At 42.1% G+C, this 21775-nt stretch overlaps 1 protein-coding gene across 5 annotated transcripts in view; it reads right to left on the reverse strand.

Moving 5' to 3' along the window:
* PCGF3 (polycomb group ring finger 3) overlaps nt 1-11963 on the reverse strand; it is a 63071-nt gene extending 51108 nt beyond the window's left edge. For all 5 annotated transcript variants that reach the window (XM_067553382.1, XM_067553381.1, XM_067553379.1 and 2 more), the window contains exon 1: nt 11797-11963. The gene's annotated coding sequence lies outside the window, so the exon portion shown is untranslated. The remainder of the gene's footprint in view (nt 1-11796) is intronic.
* Between the last annotated feature and the right edge of the window lie 9812 nt (nt 11964-21775).

A 21775-nucleotide genomic window follows, 5' to 3' on the forward strand; every position in this document is an offset into this window, starting at 1 on the left:
CAAGAAATCATTAATGTCATTGTGAACATAAGGCATTTCAATGAATGTAAACCCCTTCAGTTGAAAAAAATATTGATTTTACCTTCAGATAAGTGTACAAGTTGCCATCTGAAGTTACTCTTTATTGCATAAATAGCAAGAAAGTGTTATCGCTGTTAGCCAAACCAAAACACACAACAGCACACAGCATTGAGCACTCTAATATGAAATGTAACTTTTACTAATCTGTTGGGCTTGCCTTGTTTAAAAACAGATGTAGTTAATTCAGAATCACCACCTAGGTCAGGTCTGAACTTAAATTTTGCCAGCATAACCTACGTATGTTAGTGTGGAGGAAGGGGTGGGGGGAAAGAGACCAAAAAACCCCACATATCTGTAGTCAACCTAACTATATCAGCAAAAGATCTAGTGTAGATGCAGTTCGGCTGGCAAGAGTTCTTTTGCCAGAATAGCTTATTTTGTTCAGAGCTGGTATAAGCGATCATGGCAGAAGACCTCTTGCCAATATAAACTCCATCTCCACCAGGAGATTTTGCTGGTATTGCTACTTGGGCAATCCTTTTCTTGCGCAGACAGTTATACTGATAACTGCTTATACTGGCAGTGCTTATTTCCATAATCGGACGAATAAATTATACCAGCATAAACGCCTTCACACAGGTATAAACGTGTGAATAAAAAAAAAAAAAACACTTACTGCTTCCACAATAAGGGGTGTAACTATTTAACAATATTAGGGTTAAAAAAAATCAGAACCTTATCCAAAAAATATTAATTTGTACAAAAAAACTGTTTACCTTGTTTTCTGATCTTCAAGGCCTAGTATACACTTAAAAATAAGGCTGACATAGCTATGGCGCCCAGGGGCGTGAAAAATCCACCCCCTGAGTGCCATAGCTATGCCAACACAACCCCAAGTGTAGAAGCAGCTAAACCAACAGAGGAATGCTTCCATGGACTAGCAACTATTGCTCGGGGAGGTGGTGTTCCTACAGTGACTGAAAAACCCCTTCTGTCACTGTAGGGCTGCTTCTACACTATGAGATTATACCAGCATAGCTATTGTGCCATAGCTATGCTGCTGTAGTTCCCATGGCGTAGACATGATCTAACTTACCAACCACATTTACACTCACTGCATTAAGTACATTTTTTAATTCACATTATTGATGGTTTACCTCATGTTAGCATCCTACCATAAAATAGGACAACTTGTAGTTTTCACGTATTAGCAGGTCAAAATAAAGCACAGGTTCCCCCTAGTATTTACCTAGATTGGCTAATACATATAAAAACAAGCACCTTGTTCACACTAGGATTTTACCAGGTATTTATTACCATAAGGTACATCTTTTTCCTAATGAAAAGAAAAGTCACAGGTTATACCTACACAAGACTACTTTGGCAATGAATTAACTCAAGAAAAGTAAATTACCTAGTGTAGACAAGTCCCAAGCATAGCACACTCCTAGTGACATATTAGGAAATAACATAACTATATCTAGTTAATGACATTTTCTATACTGTTCCATAGCACTATAAACTTAGTGAAGTGGGTTTGTCAAGTTAATTGCTGGGGAGAATAATAAGTAGTAGTGTAAAATTTTGGTAAAGTGGGTATTAAAAAATACAACTTGATATCTTTGTTTTCTGAAATCTTTTCTCCACCCTGTTCAAATTCTCCACCACCCCCCTATTCTGGGAATGGCTCTCTTCAAAACACCAAAAAAATCAAGATCTCCCTCTGCCTCTCATTACTGAACTCCCATCAAGAGGGAAAACCTAGCTTTTCAATGGGTTGATCAATCAGGAAGCAGCCAAGAGTTGCCACTGGAGATGAGGAATCTGCAGTCACAGTCTCTTGCAACACCAACCATTCTGGCCTACAGAGGGTGTCTAGAGGAAATTAATTAGGTTCAAAGTAGGAAGACTTGAGCACAGATGTTACACTCACAGCTGCTTGCCCCATGTATGTAGTGGGCAACTATAGTATGTTGTATATTAGCTATACAGCCCAAATATTTGAGAGTCCATATTTCTAAACTAAGAGGCAACATGCCCTCATTGGCAGACACTTTGTGGTTAGCTCCCAGATGACTTAATTGTCACATACAAAGGTGGGCAATGCAAGCAGAAACAGATGAACAATGACAAGTTGTAACTGCAGTTTCAGACCTTCTTGAAAACGTGGTCAAAACATTCCTGTTTCACTTTAAGTGTAACCCTAAGCATAGCTAATTTTATTAGTTTATCTCAGAGATGGCCAGCTCAGGTAGAAGCACTGCAAGGTGTGCTCTGGAGAGAAAAGTCGCAGCTTTCCAACCAGCAGTAGATCATAAGGCACTACAGTCCATAAAAGCTAGGAACACAGAGGGAGATACCTGGACTCTAAGATTGCAAACCATTTTTGCAGACGGTGAAGACAGTCAAAAAACTAGACAACCCCTTCATACTCGATTCCAGTTTACTTCAATCCAGAGCTCAGATAGAGTAATGAAGACCACAGAAACTTGCTTTGATAAGATTCTAGGTTTATGTGCAAAGCTTAGCACAATAGGGTCCAGATTCAGGCTACAAGACATCACCAGAACACAAACGAAGGGTATCTACAACTAAGTATCAGCATACTGAGGACACTGTAGCCCAGATCATATTATTTCTCTTTGGTTTCACACGTACACTGAACAGAAGAGAATGCTGTGGAATCCAACAACTGCCCTCGAACTTTTGGAAGATAAGCAGCAAACCCAGTTAATTGCTACTCTGTTCTCTCCTACAAGATCCAACAGGCAAACTAAGAAGACCTTGTGGTCAACGGTATAGAAAGTTGCTGACAGGCACAGTACAATCTGTAAGGACCCCTCTACTTCACTATTAATTCAATCAACAATGATATTAGACTCCATTCTATACCAACGTCTGAATGCAAATTGACAAAAATTAAGAAAAATCTGACAAATCTGAGTTGGCCAAATACCACATTCTCAATAGCTTTATGTAAAATCTACAGGGAGGTTAGAGACCATAGTAATTAGTGAGATTATTAAATTCCCAAGATGTTTGTTTCAGCAATTGCTTAATCACAGTGAAAACATGACTGGTATATTACCCTCTTGAAAGGAAGCATTATCAGATCACATCACCAATGGATTGATCTCTATTCTCATTTTAGCGATGAAGGACATAGGTTCAGCCTACCAATGTTTCCCTAAAATTCCCACATACACCAAAAGCCCCAGTAAGCACACCTGGGTAAAGATCAAATCAACAAAATTTACTTCTCACTAAAGTCAAAACAGCCCATCTCTGATTGAACTTCACTTGTTAAATCTGACAATGCCTAACCTGTAGAAAAGGTTTGGGAAAAAAAAAAACCACTTATTCTCTCCCTCCCCAGACCCCAGCGTTACAGCCTTACGGAACTCATGTGTTTAGTAGCCTACACATCTGTTTGTCTCTGTATCAGGACAGTGGGAAAAAATTCTACTCCTTTAAAAAGTAACTTGAAATAACTTAAATTTTGAAACCTACTAAAAAATCCATATCCAAATCTTCACTCACTGGAAAAACAGCCAGCACAGACTAAAGCTGAAATTTTCACTACTGACTACCTAAACAGCTAAATAAAAAAGAGCCTTATTTTCAGAGATACCATGCACACATATCCCACATTGACCAATAAAAAAAATCTAACCTGAGTAAAGTCCTTTAAGTTTACTTCTCCCAAGTCATCCAGTAAGCAGTTTCTACATATACATGATAAATATTACTGCACCTTCACTTTTGCAAGTATTAGATGTGCATTGTTGCAGTTATTTCAGATTTTGCACTTCAATATACCCATTCATTAACTACAAAAGTAAATGGCACCACAGAACAACATCTGAAGTACCAGTTGAATGTACATAATCTGCTTTGAGGGAATAACCTGCAAGACTGCAGTCAGATTTCAATTGCAAGTCTAATGCATTATAAACTCAAAGCACCATGACAAAATGTGAAATACCATTTTGATCACAACAATGCCATGAAATTTTTCAAATTTTACCATGAAATTTTTAACCTTAATTATGCCACCCAACTCTGTAAGCCAAAGTGCACTGCAGGCCTTCCACTGTTATTTCAGCAACAACTGTGCTTTACAAAGACCAGCAGGAAACAATCATTCATTCAGATCTACAGATTGTTTAATGACAAGTACAGCACGCTCTCTCTCATTCCTGTACACACTAACACTTACTGAAAGCCCCACAGGCCATCTGCAGCCACTCATTTCTGGTGGTCCACGATACCACTCTGATACCAACCACTTCAAAATTTAAAAACTCTCCTTGTAAAGATGGTAGGTTGCAACCCCTGTGGGCCAACACACTATTTTCCATTGCTCTGTTGCAGATGTAACAGCTGTAAAACCATCACAACCATCATCTTCATTTACAAGGAGTGCTTTGTATCATGGCAGGCCAACATCACAGATTGATTCTCTTTCCTCTACAGAGCTAAGCAGTACTGCAAAGATACCCACACACCTGTCAGACTTCCACAGAAAGACAAGAGGTACCAACATAGACAAAGCACAATCAGAACTCATGCTCCTTTCTCCCCCCAGCCCCGACTACCACATTCCATCCCCTGACACACTGGAGGTGCACATTTTGGGCTGGTCTATGCTTAAAACTATAGCACTATGTGAAAAATTTCCCAGTGCAGACACAGCTAAGTTGACTGACGAATGCTTACAACCTTGAAATCTTTATTTTTCATGTGTGACTTCTGGGTATTAAAATAGGCATAAAACTGCTCCTCAATTATGCTAATCTTGAAGAACAGCATGAAAGGTCTAAATTATTGTGAATGTGTGCCAATGTCAGTGATAGACTCAAAGTCTCATGCACAAATCTCACTGTGGTACTCTTACACTCAGTGTAATTCAGTGGCATATTTGATTTTGAAGATCTTTTAAAAATAGATTTTCTATATTTGTGATGAACACAAATCTTTTTTATCTTGCTGCTTAGCTCCTGACAAGACTTATATTTTTCTTCGAATGGACTGAAGCACCAAAAGCTATTTTTAATTGATTGTTGACAACCACTTCATTCTCCTTCAGGGAAGGCAACTGATTTCCACTTATCCATGTGTGAATTTATCCAACACTGATATCACTATTGATCAGAAGCTTTCACATTTACTAGTTAGAGTGAGAAATCAGCACCTCATGAACTGAACACTACACTAAAAGCTGCACCAGTTTTACATACAACCATACCCCCCACATGCCATACCCACTGGTATTCTAAGAAGTTAAGGGATTCTAGTAAGCCAACCCACCCTATTGTACTGTTCACAAGTCAGCCCACTGCCCTCTTAAATATCCAGTGATAGATTCTACCTTCTACCCCATTTCTAATTAGCAACAACCAACTATTCCAGGTTTCAGACAATATTTACGGTTTGCTAATAGGCCTTAATGTTGTCATCTCTTCCCTTTAAACGTTTTAGGATAGTTTAATTTCAGTCAATTAATGGACATGTTTTGCCTAATGTTGCCAGTCTGAAACTTTAATAAATGTTGTTTTCATGTAATTACTCCATAATGATCGTTCAAAACCACCAAGAAATCCCCAGAAAAAAAGCACAGAAGACACTAGTTTTTACCCAATATGAGGGAGCAGCACTGCAGAAGAATGAGGATGAAGCAGAGACAGGAAAGAAAACAAATAGAGTAGAGGTTCCCAATTTGTGATCTGCAAAGAGCTGGCTGCTAAAGTGTTGCTGACCCTTGTTCCATCTGATAAAAATCAAACAGAAGGGAAGAAGGAGAAGAAGTGAAGAGCAAAAGTGGATAATGTGGATAAGGCCTTGTCTACACTACAGAGTTTTGTCGACACAAGTTATGCCAGCATACAGGCTGAGTTACTGAAGTCCTCAAATCTTTAAATAAAGACTTCGAGTAACAGAGACTCCACCATTTACCCTAGTTCAAACCAGCAAGTGACCTGTGATGCAAAGGAAGGCGAAAACCACCCAGGGTCTCTGCCAATCTGACCTGGGGAGAATTCCTTCCTGACCTCAAATATTGTGATCAGTTAGACCCTGTGCATATGAGCAAGTCCTACCAGCCAGACAACTGGGAAAAAATTCACTGTATTAACTCAGAGCATTCCCCATCTAGTGTCCCATCTCCAGCCACTGGAGATATTTGCTACTAGCAATCGCAGATGGGCCATATGCCATTGAAGGCAACCTCATCACACCATCCCCACCATAAATTTATCAAGCTTAGTCTTGAAACAAGTTAGGTTTTTTCCCCCACTGCTCCCCTTGGGAGGCTGTTCCAGAACTTCACTCCTCTGCTGGTTAGAAACCTTCGTCTAATTTCAAGCCTAAACTTGCTGATGGCCAGTTAATATCCATTTGTTCCTGTGCCAGCATTGGCACCTAGCTTACATATCTCCTCTCCCTCCGTTTTTATCCCTCTGATGTATTTACAGAGAGCAATCTTATCTCCCCTCAGCCTTCATTTTGTTAGGCTGAAAAAGCCAAGCTTCTTAAGTCTCCACTCATAAGGCAGTTTTTCCATTCCTCTGATCATCCTAGCAGCCCTCCCCTGAACCTGTTCCCATTTGAATTCACTTCATTATCCGGTTTATGGAAATGCCAAACAACAATGGTAAAATGCAGCCCTGTTTCACACCAATGTCCACATTGAACCACTCTGTTGTCTGATTGTTTGCCCTTACACAGCTCTTTGCATCTCTATACATGGCCTTCATGATATTGACAACTTTTCAGTCTGATGAAATCCCAGCCAGACTATTCCAGAGTGTAGATTGGCCATCACTTTCCATGAAAACTACTACAGAGCAGTTTAGGAGAAGTATTAGGAATTATGCACAGATTTTCAACAGTGAGAGTGATTAATCATTGGAACAAACTATAAAAGGAAACAGTGTCTTCAAATCAAGAGCGGATGCCAGTCTGGAGCACAGGTTTCTGTGCTCAATACAGGGGCAACTGAGTGAAATTTAATGGCCTGTGATATACAGAAGGTCAGATTCGATGATCTAATGGCCCCTTCTGGAATTAAACTCTATCATCGGAAGCCTCACTTCCAACAACCTTGGATACTTTAATAAAGGGGTTTGGAAAAGCCATTCAGAATGAATGAAGCATGCCATCTCTTACACCACCCCCACACCCACAAATCTAGCCTATTCATAGCCACTGTTAACCAGTAGAACACACCAACTTGCTATATTACAATTACACTATAGAAAAATGCCTTGCCCCATCTAATAAATTAATACATTTAGAATTATTTTGGCAAAACAATGCACTTCACACCTTAGTAATCAATTGACTCACAGCTTCAATTATGCAAATCTATGTACCTAAACCAATAAATGACTCCCACATATTAGGAAACATTGCAGCAGAAGAAGTGAACCATATTTTCTAGATAAAATAGTTGAAGTTAGTTAGTTCTCTTGTACTTTCAAGTTGTTTCTTCAGTTGACAAAATGAAAAGAGCATTGTATAAGAACGATATTTTGCATGAATGCTGTGCAACCTGGGGACACGGTGGCTGGATTTACATACTGTTATAAATAGGTTGAGGTTTATATTTGCATACCTTCTGGATTATGTTTTTGAGTGCACACTATCTGAGAATATTTCTGATAGTCTATTAGGCTGTGCCTTTTTTTAATTTTAGATTAGTCAGTCATAATTCACCTAAGATTTATAATATATCCATCACTACCACCACAATGGATATATGTTCTACTGAAGATACGACATGTCACACATTGAATATCTGGATATACGAATAAGAGTGGAAAATGGTTCATGTGTTAGTTTAACTAAGAGGTTTGTCACCAAGATTATCATTTGCAAGTCAGCAATTCAATAATATTCACTATTAGCTAGCTGAAAAAACTTGCTTTCAGAATTAAGCAGCTATTGCATAGCAGCATCAAGTGTGTATTAAGGAATAAATGTCCCAAAACAAAGCTATGCTATTTGTGAAGCAAGCAAGTTTATCTGACACTAAGTTATTGCCACTGAATTACAGATTTTAACCTTAAAACTTTGGGACATTTTAAGTCAGTCACTCACAAGGTTAGAATATGAAAGGATCATAAAAGTTATCAGTTAATAGCAACTCAAACGCATGTCCATGGAGATATCATAAATTCACTTCCTCTCACTCTAGAGAGAGATAAATATAATGATTTTGAGGTAGTTCAGAGAAACATGGAGGGACCTTTCAATTGTGGGGAAGGTTTTGTTTGTGTTTGTATATGTTACAACACACACAAAGAAAGATTATAATGGCAAAAAGTACAAAGATGTGGAACAGCTACTGGAGTTTCTTTAAATAAAGTAAACTTCTCTTGTGGCAAATCCCCTTTTCAAATTAATCTTCAACAACATTTACAAATTATGTACTTAGGAATATCCACATCCTTAATAAAACTCACAGAAAACAAATGGGAAAGCTGCATTCCATTGTCAAATACTTCACACCATCAACTAACCAATGCAAAAAGCAAATGGACTGTACTGACAATACATGGGCTTTTACCATATGATTTAACATGTTTCATGAATCAAGTTAATTGCAGTACATAGGTAGATACATTTCCAGAGTTTGCATACATCAGTGCAGCTGCTGATCAGAAGCACCTCTGGGAAAAAGTCACCATTAACATTAGCTCAGGTATACCCAGCAGCACAACTGATTTGGTTATAGTAGGAGGTGGCCTTTTTCCAAAAAGCAAATATAGTAATCAACAGTCAGCCTTTGTCCAGACAATCATTTCAGGAACTGTAGCTGTCATTCAGCCATTTTTTTTTTTAGTGATTTCAAAAAGTAAATTGAATTTAAACCACTGAACATTCAAGAACATCCTGAGGTGGAAGAGCTAAAGTTAGTTTTGTATCACCAAGCACTATGTGCTCCAAATTACTAATAAATGCTTCTGTTTCAAACTATGTACCAACTGGGGCACCTGCCCAATCTGAAAGAACACTAGAAAACGGTGGCTCCCAAATTCCTGCAAGGCATCTTGCTCCACTGCATGTTTTAAGAGATATTACAGCCTCAAAGAAGGCAGTTGATGGGAATCAGATGATTACAGACTTGAATGGTTTTCAAAACACATGTTGACATCAATTCAACAGGTAACTTCTCCCTGACATCAATAAGCCAGTTGGAGTTTCCATGCAGAGATTTATTTTAATGTATTCTACGGGCGGTTTACTGTAGAGTGCAATTTTTCCAAAAAAAATTTAATTTTTCAGCCTTGAATAACCATCATTTTTGTTCATTTTTTTCATCTAACTAAAATAAAGACCACCTACTTTAAGGAGTCTTTTGGGAACATGATACGGAAGTCCATTAAAGCAGAAATTTAAAACATGTATGTTAGTTATGAAATAATATTTATTAAGGTAACCTGTTTACAATATAAACCTGTTTCATGTCTAGTGAACACAGTTAATCAGATGAACCTATGAGAATGCAGAATTAAGTTCATCCGAACAAGTGATTATAGTACATTGAGGTTCTGGTTCAGAGTTTTTCTAGTAGTAAAAAACCTTCATACCATGATATATAGTTTTATCTGTATAGGGATTTATATCTGAGCATAATATACCAAGAGTATATGCTAGCATTAGAATAAAATCTCAATCAGCTTCAAGTCAACACAAAATTTAACTAGCATTCATTCACCCTTGATTTTCACAGTGATGATGTAAACTCACATGATCGGATTTGGCTAGATCAGCCCATATGAATAAGAAATATGAAAGATTTTTGGTCTGATAAGGGCTATGGGAAAAAATGCCATCTTTATACCAGCATCCAAATTTAAGTCAATGAACTTTTCTGTTGTAGCTTCTGTAGAACACTCTTTAAAAAGATTGGTGTCCCCCAGCCTACTGGGGTAAATGATCGCTGACTTCTTCCAGATCCACCCAGAATGTATTCCCTTACATACACATTTAATTAATAGGTTTTAGTGGACAACTAAGAAATTTAAACAGGGCCTTTCTTTGAAATGTGCAAGTCTTCTGTTACTAGAAAGGAAACTTCTCACCTATAAAATAAGTCTTATGAATTACAAACAAAGCTTTACAAGGCACATCACAGGTTAGAAGATTTTATTTAAATCAGTCACTGAGGGAATGAGAAGTTCACATTGTTAAAAGACCCAATATTTATCAATATGGAATATACACAATACTTAGCACTAAGAAAACCTGTACTTAAATCCGCAAAGCACATGGAACTGCCTTTAATAATCTAAACTTCAGATTGTTTTATACTGTAGAACAAACACTGAAAGTTATACATCTGATTTACAAATTGTAGAATAGATTTTGTAGAGATTGCAGTTTGAGGTTTACATGCTTGTAAAATGTTTTTTGTAATCTGAAGTTTTTTCTATAAGAATATTAGTTTTTCTGAGAAAAGCAAGGACAACAGTTTAGCAGTATAAAGTTGGAGAACATCAAAGTTAAATGTTTCCAAAGGAACATTCCAGAGCACAATGTGATAATTAAGCAGAATCTATAAAGATAGTTTTCTAGTTACCAATATATCAAACCCAGAGTGCAGAAAAGCAGGGACATTAACCTTAGGTTAAAGTTACTAAATTAAGAAGTATTTAAATTTTTTCAGAGTGAGTCCACTTGCAAGAGTAAAAGGGCATTCAAATACGAATGCAAGGTAACTGTGACAGTATCAAATTCAGGACACACTGCATTTCTTCACTGGCCAGTCCAAGATGACATCAATCACTTGTGGACTAAAAGACACTGCAGAATTACTATTAAATTGCACCTTTCTGACAAGACAACATGGCAGTTGAAAACAACTAAACTTCAACAGTTGTGTAATGTCATGGCCATGAGAAAATGTTGGCAAAAACAGACCCATTATTCTACCCAAAAGTACCACTTCAGCCGGCGCTTTTCACAAGCCCACAAAGGCAGGAGCTGTTCCAGATCTCTCCCCCAGCACACACACACACACACACACCCCCCTTCTGCCACGGAGAGCCACGACTACCCGCCGCCGTGTCACTTCTCACCCACTTCAACCCACGGCTCTCGGCGGCCGCCCGGACAGACCGTTTCCATGAGCAGTGTAAACCAGCCCCTGATTCGGAGGGGGGCCGGCTCAGAGAGAGGCTCCGCCACCCCCACCATCACCATCCTCCTCCCCCCCAGACACACCTGAGCGTGGCCAGGGCACAAGAGGGGCACCTCTGCCAAGCGTGCACGGACCGAGTTCGGCCCGCAGCCGGGGCCGGGCAGCCCCGGACAGGCCGAGCGGGCTGCCCCGCACGCGGGGCGGACGGACAGACACACGCCAGGCCGGGGGGGGAGGGGCTGAGAGAGGGACAGCCAGACAGACACACACACCACAGCCCGGGGAGGGGACACCCCCAGCCGGTGGGCCGGGGACGGACGGACGGACACACATGGGAAGGGGGCGGGCGGACGGACGGACACACACAGGGGGGGACGGGAGGGGGCGGACGGACGGACGGACGGACACGGGGAGGGGACGGACAGACGGACGGACGGGGGGGGACAGACGTCCTTGACAAACCCTGCCTCGACACAGAAAGTTGCCGCGCCCCCTCCTCAGGCCCCGGGGGCGCCGGGCCAGACCCTGCCCTGCCCCAGCGCGGCTCGGCTCGGCCCGGCCCGGTCCGGCCCGGCGGAGCGGGGGCCGCCGCGCGGGGAGCGGGGGAGGCCCCGGGGCCGGGCACTGACCTGGCGGCGCGGGGGCCGGGCGGCGGGGCGCCGTGTCCGCCCGCGGGGGGCTCCGCTCCCTCCGACGGTCCCCAAAAGGAGGAAAAATTTCCGGCCGGAGTTTAAAACAAAGAGGCGGAAATAGCCGAGCGGGGCCGAGCGCGGCCGAGCAGGGGCGCCGCGCACCGGGAGCATGCGCACTGCCGGCGCCCGCCCCACGCGCGGAGGGGAGGGGGCTGCGCTCGTGCAGCCGCCCGAGGCGGGTTGGCGGGGCTGCCGGCTGCCGGCCGTGCGCGGGGGCGGGGGCGCGCGGGGGAGCGTTGGAGCTGCGCGCGCGCCCCCTCCTCCCCCCGTGCGGGGAGTCCCTACCCCCCCCCCCGCGGGAATCCCCATGGGAACCTGCCCCCCCCCCCCCCACGCGCCTCGTGAGGGCCGTGCACGGACCGGGCCGCTGGGAACGCCCCCCCACACACACACACCCCCCCTCCACACACACAGGGGGTGCGCGTGCCAGAAGCACCTAGCAACGCCCTGCCCCCCCCCGGGCTGGAACCCCCCCACCTCATCACACAGGGCTGGACACCCCCGACCCCCCACTAACAGCCCCAGGACAAACACACACACACACACACACCCTCATCACACAGGGCTGGACACCCCCGACCCCCCACTAACAGCCCCAGGACAATCACACACACACACACACCCTCATCACACAGGGCTGGACACCCCCCGCCCCTCCACCAACGGCTCCAAAACAATTACCGACACTTTCCACCGCACACTAAAGGCTCCCCGACAACCCACTAACACACCCGCCCATCTCATAGACAGGACTGGACACCCCCAGCCCCAGAGTCAGACACCCCCACTCCTCCACCCCAGCACTAAAAGACTCCTTGACAACCCAGCCCAACAGTCTCCTCACACACACAGCTGGACACCCAGAACTAGAGATTACAAGGCTACCCACCAAACATCCAGGCAGGCAGACGCAGGCACCACAAGCACAAGGCTCCAGAAATATCTGCCATACCCGCTCCAAAATACACAGCCCCAGTCCCCCACACACTGCTAAAAAGGTGCCAGAAAAACATCTACCAAAACCCCCACACAACATTGCAAAAAATCCCAAGCCTTCAAAAAAATCATGAGTCACCTCCCAAAAAATCATGAGGGTTTAAAGACCATTAATATTTGTAGGTGCTTTTACTTGCCTTCCAGTTTGAGTCGAAGGTTACACATCTTTTCACGCTTTTTCTCCAGAACTTTGAGGGCTAGAAACCTAGCTTTAAAAAGAAAGAAAGAAAGCTGAGACATTCAATCATATGCCCCCACAAGCTAAGGTTTTAAGAAATACACCAGTTAGTGTGAGATTCAAGAGCTAGCAACACTGATGATAGTATATGCAAATTCCCTAATGAGCTAATTTGCAGATAGACCATACACTGCAGTTTATGAAAGTAGGTGGATTTAGTGCTGGTGAAAAGCACTGGGTTGAGAAGTGTAAGTGAAGTCCTCTGCATTTAGTGGGAAAGCTTCCCTCCTTGCTATTAGATCACTCTTGATCTGGGGGCTGAGCTTTCTCTAGGAGCAAAAGGGGTAGTTCAGGCTCTGGTCCATGCAGTTATTAAACTCTATCAAGTCTTTCAGACCTGAAGAAGAGCTCTGTGTAGCTCAGAAGCTTGTCTCTTCCTCACCCATTTTGTCCCTCTATCCAGTCTGTCAATTAATGCAAGCATGGTGGTGGGTTTGTGATGTGGGATCTGGAACTGAAGCCCAAACTTCAGATTCTAATAATTCATTAGATGGAAAATTGTCATCTCTGCTGAACTGGGGTCAAACTGGTGACCTTAGGATGAAAGGCTTTTTAGCTCATTAGTAGTGCCCTGCGTCATGCAGTCCCATAATACACTGTTAAATATTAGACTTGTTTTCTTGAAAAATAAATGTATTAAATGCAATTCTAATACAATATTAACACAACAGCCACATTTTCTTCTCAATATGTTGTTATAAAAAAACATTAAGATTACAAAGACAAGTTAAGACTTTCTGGAATTAAAATTACCAATGCAAACCTCCATCTTCCCCCTTGTGCATATGCGCCATGCTACTCTTTAGTTACGTGTGCTCACACACTATTTTCCCCACATAGTTGTTCAGCAGTATTTTAACCCAGGACTTTCAGAGCCAAAGCGTAGGTTGCTTCCACTTCAACTAGAAGAACAATTGGTAGTACAGGTAGGCTGTCCTGTGGAACAGTCTCTAGCGGGGACTTGACACTGACCATGAGTTACCCAATAGTCAACAATTGTCTTAAACATGTATGTATCTATTCCTGGTTCCAAGAGCAAAGTGTTATCTAGGGGCTAGATCAGTGGGTCAATTCAGTGAGCCAAACCTATAGCTTTAGCACTTTTAGCTTCAAAGGCAGTGGAGGAGACTCATCTGTAAGAGATCTGGGTTCTGTTCCCAGTTTTGCCTCGAGTGACTTAAACAGCCCTTCTGTTACCTTATTTAAAACATGAAGGCTGATGGTTGCCTGCCTCCTGAGGTTGGGATATGAGGCACTGAGTAGTAAACAAGGTAGTGAGCTGCACAGAAATATGAAGAGCCCTTAACAGAAATGAAACTAGAATTCATAGTCTCCTGGCTATTTCCAGCCAGTGTGTCATCTCTTAGGCCAATTTATCTTTTTGGTGCGGGAGGGTCTCTGGGCAAGCATGGCAGAGCTAATAAATGTGGAAGTGTCACAAGAGGAGACACTTAACTAGTCAAGCAAAGGCTGCAAGAGTAATCCATCAGCATCTCCCCAGTACATATGTCAAAGGCTCCAGGACCTCGCTTGGCCGTAAGGTTCCATTACCTTAGAACTGTTCTTTTAAAAGTGTATATGAAGTTTTGTATTACTGAAGGGCCTAAACCTCCGATATCCAAACACCCTAAACCTGGGGAAAGAGTCGGCTTCCTTGAGATGTCTACATCAGAGTGAGATGACAAGGCCAGGTCTGCTCAAGGAATTAATTTACCTTAAAAATCCCCTTGAGAAAAAACCTGTGAAATGACTGTCCTGACCCTTTAGTGAGAGCTGAGGCCATAGTTTCTTCTTGCTTTAACCTCTTTGCCCTAACATTAGTTCTGCTGCTGCTGCTACCCATTGACCAGTGATATAACCTGTAAATGACATTTCTGACAGCCTGTAACTAAATACAATTCTACTTACATTGTGATTGAACAGGTACAAGCAGTCACAGGAACTGTAGCATTTGGAACTAATGGTGAGCTGGAACTTCGTGTTAGCATCAACAGTATTGCACTAAGGATAAAGCAACAAGATCAGAGAAAGATCTGGGTGGAACAACAAGAATTAGCAGTTAAAGAATTTCTCCTTGATACGTCTGACAAACTTGAATCCTCAGTGTCCCTGCAAAACCAAAGCATGATAATTATAAATGAAGCTGAAGTTAAGAAACTTGCACAAAAGTACAAGAGGAATCAGTGTCAGAGCTCAGGACTGGAAACACTCCTGAATGAGATTGAAGAACAAAAATCCTAGCTAAAAGGTTGAGGGGGGAATAGTTTTCACTTTCTGGTTGCAGAGAAATATGACAATATAGCTAAGCAATACATTTCTGTGCAGTGTCAAAACACAGAAAACTATACAAAATTTGTGACAAAAGCAGTTAAAAGTACAGTGTTGTCCAAGAATGACTTTTGGAGATATTTACAAGAAACGAAAGCTTGAAATGGACAAAGTCAGTCTAACTTGAAGGGATCTAAACTGCAGTCCCACAACAGTAACAAGGAGGGATTAATTCTTGACTAAAGAAGCCAGAATGGCTTAGCAAAAAGCTCTGTTTGCAAATGCGTAAGTGTCTAGAGTAGCTAATAAAAGCAAGCATGGCAGACGAAACCACAGCTTTACTGAGCTGCTCTCTGGGAACATTACCTCTTAGCTCATGAGGTGAAAATATTACTCCAGAAGAATAAGCCTTAATAGCTGATCTTCGACTTCTAGACTATGAAAGCAGTGTTGCCAACTCTTGCAATTTCATCATGAGTCTCACAATATTTTGTGTTTTACTTCCTTAAAGTCTCAATTCCTGGAGACAAACACTTAGGCAAGAATCTCAGCTTTAATTTAAAAAGTTTGTGCAACTCTGAGAGAGACAAAAAGCTTGAAAACATGCCTGGAGTGCACTCTAAAGTTTCAAAAATGGATGTTAAATAACCCCAAACTATGTAAGATTTACTCCATTTTAAGCCCATCTCCTAATTGTTCAGGCTGGCATTATTAGCGTCTCAGCCTCGCTGAAGTTTGAGGGAAATTGAAACGGAGCACAATTTCCTCATGGGAACTGGAGAAGTACTTGTGAACAGAGGAAGGGATAACACACTGGGTAATCTTATCTATGGAAACACCAGTAATGAAGGTTTAATGAACTAGAGATAGTAGTTTATACACTGGGCAAGCCGATATAATGGCTTTTAGGAGAACCTCCTTAAGAGTTAAATATTTCAGAGAAACAAAGCAATTCAAAAGGATAGATACAGAGAACACTTAGCACTGGAATCTGTCTCCATGTAAGTCTTTAATTCTCATAATAGCGCTAAAGGAACATTTGAAAGAGGACATTAACCTATGAGACACCCTTGAATGCTTCCTGAAAGCCATGCTTGTGCCGAAACTCTGATGAAAAAACCCAAGATCTTGTTGATGGGATCCTTGCATTGAATCATAGAATTAGAAGGGACTGCAAGGGTCATCTAGTCTAACCCTCTGCCAAGATACATGATTTGTTGTGTCTAAATGGATGTGTCATAGCAGAATAACAACTTATTCCAAATCCTGTAATACAGGAAACACAGGAAGATAAGGCTATTGCGGAGAAATTACATTCCTTCAAAACTCTTGGGTGGATACCATCTGGTCTAATGGCTTATTCCAAATCCTTCACTATTGACACCTCAGTCTGGGACAGTTCCTCAGATTTGTCACCTAAAAAGAATGGCTAAGGTTTGGGAATCTCCCTCACATCCTGAGATGTGAAGACCCATGCAAAGAATTCATTTAGTTTCTCCGCAATAGCCTTATCTTCCTTGAGTGCTCCTTTAACACCTCAGTCATCCCCATGGAGAGCTTGGCCGGCTCCTTGTTCTGATGTGCTTTTAAAAGGTTTTGTTGTTAGTTTGAGTCTTTTGCTAGTTGCTCTTCAAATTCTTTTTTGGCCTGCCTCATTATACATTTACACTTGACTTGCCGGAGTCTGTGCTCCTTTCTATTTTCCACAGTAGGATTTAATTTCCAGTTTTTAAAGAATGTCTTTTTGCCTCTAACGGCTTAGTTTACTTTGTTGTTTAGCTGTGGTGACACTTTTTTTGTCCTCTCACTATATTTTTTAATTTGGGGTATTAGATTCAATTTGAGCCTCTATTATAGTGTTTCCAAAAAGTTTCCATGCAGCTTTCAGGCATTTCACTTTTTTCACTGTACCTTTTCATTTCCGTTTAACTAGCTTCCTCATTTTTGTGTAGTTCCCCTTTCTGAAATTAAATGCTAGTGTGGTGGGCTTCTTTGGTATTCCCCCCATTCCACAAGGGTGTTCAATTTTATTAGATTATGGATGTTCAGCTATAGTCACCTCTTGGACCAAATCCTGTGTTTGACTAAAGACTAAATCAAGAACTGCCTCTCCCCTTGTGGGTTCCAGGACCGGCTGCTCCAAGAAATAGTCATTTATGGTGTCTGGCAAAGGCATTGTAACTTCAGTCTTTCCCAGAAAATGTCTGAAAGAAAAAGTGAATTCCCTGGTGACATTCAGGATATCCAAATGCAGAAGCAAACTCCAGAGCCAGAGGCATCACCAAGAGCTCCTCCGAATTAAATCAAGAATTTGTTAGTCCATTCCTCTTAAACAATCACAGCTGTCACATCACCATATGGGAAGAGAGGCAGATCAAAAGGTAGACAAACCCCAGAACACTTAGTGTTTTAGTAGTGAAACACATTAAACTTCACCCAGAAATTTAGGGGGCAACCAGGGCATGTGAAGCAGCACAGGTGCAATATTTCCTTTGCTTGAAGTATCGCTTAATAAGTGGACTTGCTTTCCTTCTCCACTACTACCAATAATGCCAGCCTTAGCTGCCCATTTGCTTGCTTCTTCCACAACTCTCTTCATGCCTTCTTTCATGGTGCAACTCACATGGAATGCCATCTCTGAAGTTGTCCAAAAGGCTACCCTCTAAATCCCTTCTGCGAACTCACTTCTGCTCTGATGCCTAGAAGAAGCTTGGCCACTGGTTACGGCTAGATTGCGGGGGGAGAAAACCCAGCACTTAAGTGATTCACTACGGTTAAGTTGTGCACATGCTAGCCTACAAAAACACAGGAATTGACTGTTGTTACCCTGTCCTTCCTCCACGTCATTGTTTTTTTCATTCACTTGTCACAAAGTTATTGCAGCAAGGACCTTATTTTCTGCTTTGATTACACAGTACAAAACACAGTGCGTCCCCCATCCTGACTAAAACATTTGGACACTACCAGACTACCACCACCACCGCCACCAGGGAAAGATTCACACACCATCAGCGGAGTGTCTGTACCACAACACATCTATGAACTAGTTGTGTAGGATTAGAGAGCTCCAAACACTCCAGTGTTGCTTGCCTTTGCCACAACTTTCTTAGTGATCCACCCCAAAAATGAGAGCTTCAACACAGGGTGATATTTGGAGTGCTTGTCTGTTTTCAGGAGTGGCTTCTTGAGCAAGGGTATAACAATTTCATTTTAAGAGAAGCCAATATCTCACCTTCCTTCAAGGAAGCATTCAAATCATCTGTACCAATGTCCATTTCTTCCAATCTGGCTTTGACCAGTCAAGTACATCGAATCCCCGGATCATAACACGTATATCCCCAGAACCTTAATTAGCATGATATGTCCAAACTCAAGACTCGCTCCTAAAACCAGTGCAGTCTCTAGTCTTATATTCTCTTGGGGCTGAAAATTGGAATAAGCTGAGAAGTTCACCCACCCCCAAATAATAAAAAACATTAACCAAGGGACCTCGTTGATTTCTTTCAGTTTAAACACATAGTCCACACTGGTTATATAATTCCCTTCAACTATAAAACATTAAAATACCTTCTAGCTTTCTAGATAATCTTTAGTCTCTTTGACTAGGGGATGTTTATATCTTTCCCCTTGTCCCTGCTACAGAGTTGACAAGGCCTGCTGTAACAGCCTTTAACTGACCAACTTTAGCCTCTCTTCTGAGCTGCACAGCTTTTTCTTTTCTGAAGGATAACAAACACAATACCCCGGGCAATTCAAACCTAAAAGACTGGCATTTAGCTGTACCTTCAGTCCTAACAACCCAGCTGAGCTCTTCATTCCCACTTCCATTTTACTCAGAAATACCTACATTCCCCTCCAAAAAAACCTTCTGTTTTCTCTCTGTTGCCAAATTAAAATAAATCATGGGTTTCTTCAAACCTTGTAACAAAATCCAGTAAGCTGCTTTTCATGGGATGAACCCACCTAGAGATCATTGGGAAAATGAAATACAAATGCTATGTTAGGAAGTATCTGACAACATGCGAAATAATCATATTCCTTGAAATATTCTCACTAGTGAGAGATCAGAATTACTGGGTTGGCTTATTAGCTACTGTTAGCTGGTATAGTGGATCACTTAATTCAGCAAAGAGCCATCCAAGGGCTCAGGAGTTTATGGTTCACTGGAATAGTAAAAACTCCTGAATCCTGTCTAAACTAGAATCTATGCGAGTGGTAGAATGCCTGCTTGAAAATGGCACTTAATTAACTTGTGTAAATATATCCTGGGTGTGGAACACTCCTTCTCAGAGACTTCAGTCCCCCTCCCTTAGAGAATAGTCATCCGTAGCTTCCCAAATTACTCATCTGAACCTATTGGCTCTTCTACCTTCCTACCCCAGTCCTGCTTTCTTATTTGCCCTACATGTTGTGTTAGACCTAAGAAGGGAGATAACTTCCTGCTTGATGTAATTCAGCTAGACAGTCTGCACTGTCACAATCACTAATCATGAGTCGTCAAGTGATGTGTCAGACTATGCATATACATCAGGAGGGCAAGGATTTTTAATGGCAAGGTCATGGCATGCCTCAGTGTATGGAAATCTCTCAAAGTCCCACCTGATTTCTAACCGTCTTCATTGTCCTTTTCTAGAATTTGTGTGTCCAAGTTATATTTTTAAGATGACTCCACGGCTGGACATGCAACTCCAGATGAAGAGGTCCCAGAGTCAAATATAGCATAACAATTTCCTATTTCTTTTTAATGCACCAAAGTATCCTATTTGACTTTACATACAAACTGATCCCTCCCACCGGGCTGACGTCTGCTCAGCTACCCACAACTGTTGTTCCTGAATCCTCTTCCTAACAAGTTGCTGCAAGTTCAGAACACAGCTGACCACGTGGGTTTAACTCCACTGAAGCAAATGGATTTATACGCCAGCAATGTATTTTGTCACTGTGTGCTACCTTATACCTCCAGAAATGTCATCAGCACGATCGCCTGCAGCTATCCTCCTTCAGTCTTCCACATATTTTACTACTCAGAACAATGGAATTAGACTCAGCAGATTTCATCAGCTCCCTGTCCACTTCTTCCTTCAAGTGGTTTCCACAGACCTGAAGCTCTGGTCCCAATACCAACACCTGGAGCGTCCAGGCACTGCCCTGTACGCCCTGAGAACAGCTGTTTACTACTGGCCAGAAACAGCCTGCTGTAAAGCTTTGTTGACTTCAGCTGAGTTGCATTTGCTGATTCTCAGGCTAGATGAGGTCAGCTGACTTTCCTATTAATAACCAGTTATTTCATAACCAAACTGTGTGTTACCCTGCGGGTTTGTTTTATTATTTGTTCTCCTTATGACTCTTTGAGGAACCATACCAAAAGTTTCCCAAAACTCCAACTTAAGTGTTCTCTTTATCTTATTGTTTAGTTTTTTCAATGCATTCTAGAGAGGCACAATATTCTCTTACAGACACGGTGTTGGCGTAACCTCTGAGAACATCAGTCTCCGCTTGCACACTGATTGCTAACATCACTACGCAGCCTGATTGAAGCTTGATACGCTAGCTCCTAACTTGTCTCCGTGTTATCGGCTGTGATTCCTTTTGCTCTCTGGAGGCATATTCCTATCAACCCTTGTCAGGGTATCACAGCTCTAACACGCAATTCACCCTTTAAGATGACTTCTCCCACTCTACATGGGGAACACCAAGGATCCTAATTAGGTCCCACCTTACAGAGAAGGGTAAAGGTAGAGTGCAGACAGGCATGCAATGTATAACAGGGTTCATTAAGACCAGATACACTAGAAGACACCATACTGCATTCCTTAGTTAGCTGTATTGCTTCAAGAGAAACCACTTACTTTAAGCTCCATTGTCTCAGCATGGTCTGCACATCTAAGGTCAGCTCTGCTTTGATGCATAGATTTCAGGGTTCAAAGGACAGTCCCACCAGTATCCCAAACCTCTGTGCCTGCCTGGGTCAACATCTCTACCAGGTGAAGACCAATGATGGGACTTCAAAGGCCTTCAAGCAGAGAAAGGGTTTGACTTAACTGAGTTGCATTTGGAGGCCATAGGAGAACTCAGGTGCTCCGCTCTCTCTGGGTTAGTACTTTCAGGACTGGGAAAGATCCTGACAATCCCAAAGGACTGAATTCATGAATATGATTTCAGTCCAATCTAGGAGAAGACAAAACACAGAAACAATCCCCAGGTGCTGAGAGGATCCAAAGTTGATGGTCAACAGCCAAGGCCATCAATACACAACATGTCAAAGGATGTCGAAGTATCATCCTGCCAGGGAAATGAGGCCAGAGAACCACAGTCCCACAATCAACGCACACAAACTGCTGCAGCCCAAAAATGAGCTGCGTCTGATGCAAACAACTCAAACAACCCCATTTTTACAGGTAAGAGTCAGTGGGA

The sequence above is a fragment of the Emydura macquarii genome, unplaced genomic scaffold (genome assembly GCF_026122565.2).
Source record: "Emydura macquarii macquarii isolate MOO-44397 ecotype Brisbane River unplaced genomic scaffold, CSIRO-AGI_Emac_v2 contig_1451, whole genome shotgun sequence".
NCBI lineage: Eukaryota > Metazoa > Chordata > Testudines > Chelidae > Emydura > Emydura macquarii.